General features: G+C 29.6%; 1 long non-coding RNA gene across 1 annotated transcript; it reads right to left on the reverse strand.

Moving 5' to 3' along the window:
* Positions 1-395: 395 nt before the first annotated feature.
* Positions 396-1,931, reverse strand: LOC129900940 (uncharacterized). The gene is made up of 2 exons (XR_008769729.1): positions 1,830-1,931; positions 396-726 (listed from the first exon to the last, which is right to left on the reverse strand). It is a non-coding gene; the product is annotated as an uncharacterized LOC129900940 (long non-coding RNA).

Raw genomic sequence — 1,931 nt, forward strand, 5'->3', positions numbered from 1 at the left:
TCAGAGGACACCGCTCATGTTATTCTTGTGTTGAGTTTAGCCTTTTCATTTTGATTTGAGGTAGCCATGAACATGTCATTGGCATCAATTAGATAGTAGTGATAGAGGCTTCATAAACTAGATAGTGATGGGTCGATTGAGTATCTCTTTCATTGAATTATTCTTGTCAAACTATTTTTAATGACAAATATTAGAGTTGATTTGTTGGCCCATGGCCTTTATTTTTTGAGTTAGATTGATGTTTTGAGTTGCCCACCGACTATTCTCTTTATTTTAAGTCTTCCGTTGATTGAATGGACGAACGGATGTCTGATCAGGCTATGTGGTTCGCTTGAAAGCCAGAAATGGTTTCTGAGTGCCGGTTACGTCTAGGGTACCCTCCCGGGGCGTGACAAAAACATAATCAACAAATAATATTAATTCTTGATTTTAACAGCACATGAGAGTTGAGACACTTCTCAAGAAGATCAAATAAAGAAAATTAAACATAACACTCATTATATAATAAAAATCATTCTTTTACTCATTAATTAATTTAATTTCATGGACACTTTGGTTCTCCTGTCTGTTTCTTCCAATCTCTATAGCAAGGACAACAATCTTTATTTTCCCCAACAAATCCTGGTGGAACACATTGGCACCATCCACAACAATGGTTGCAATAAAACAAACATCTTTTTTTGTGACCTTTTTGTGAGCATCTCACATTGCATGCCTCTTCACATTCTGAAAAACACAAAAAGTTAAAATAAAAAATAATTATAAAAAGAAGTTAGATAGTCGACGGATACATAATATATGTATAATATGTGTATAATCAATATATAATCTATGTATATCGAATAAAAAAAATTAATAGTAATTTTGACCGACTATTAATTGCTTTATTTTAGGGATAAAGTTATTTTCTTTGTTCCTTTTTGATTATCATGTTTACTAAAAATATCTGATCGAAATAAGTTGTCAATAGAGAAAATTAATTATCTTTTTCAACTTTTTCTTCAACAGTAATTATTCTAGAATTAAAAATGCTCATTCATCCATTAACACTTTCCACCATGACTAATTAATACATTCCACGCGGTGACAAGTACGTTTATAAAAACTTTGTTAATGATAGGGATATTTTTAATCGCAGAGTATAACAAAAGTTAAATATAAACTATTTCTGAAAGTAAATGATAAATATGACCTTTTCCCCCTTCTTTTATCCCAAAATTTGTGATTAAATAAAAAAATATTTTTCGAACAAACTCAACGTACTCAGTTTGAACCAATAAGAGGATGGATGTGCAAAAACAACACAAAATGATAAAAATAGGTACTTACGATCTTTAGGCACAGGACAAGTTGTTGAACCAACAGGAGGTTGAGCTTTTAACATTGAAGCCATAATGAGCAAAGCCAAAAAAATGTGAAGAAGCCTCATCTCTATTTTTCTTCAAAAACTAATGTTAGTTTACAATTTTAATTTTATTTTTGTGAGAAGATAATTGCAATGAATCCCTTAATTGTGTGCATATATAGGCAAGATTAATTATAATCATAATCTCAAACTAAGATGTAATCAATATTGTAGATTATGTTGCTAATATAGCATATACATGCGTGGTTGCATTTATTAACATTAAAGTTATGAAAATCCTACATTTACACCACCTTTTTTTCTATATTTTTAAAAACATTTATATTTAAGTGCAAGAAAATTATTATTACTAATAGATGGCAGACATAAGGGAACAAATATTTAAATTAAAACATGTTAACTCATGTTGTAAAGTCCCCATATGACATCAACCATAACAACAAACAAATTGTAGAATACATACCAAGGTATAATTACACCAATTAAACCTTCCAATAAAATGTTGAGAAGAAAATTTCTTTCATTGTAATTGATATTATTACTATACTTAGTAGGATAAATAAAG

Source organism: Solanum dulcamara, chromosome 8 (assembly GCF_947179165.1).
Source record: "Solanum dulcamara chromosome 8, daSolDulc1.2, whole genome shotgun sequence".
In the NCBI taxonomy this organism is placed as follows: domain Eukaryota; kingdom Viridiplantae; phylum Streptophyta; class Magnoliopsida; order Solanales; family Solanaceae; genus Solanum; species Solanum dulcamara.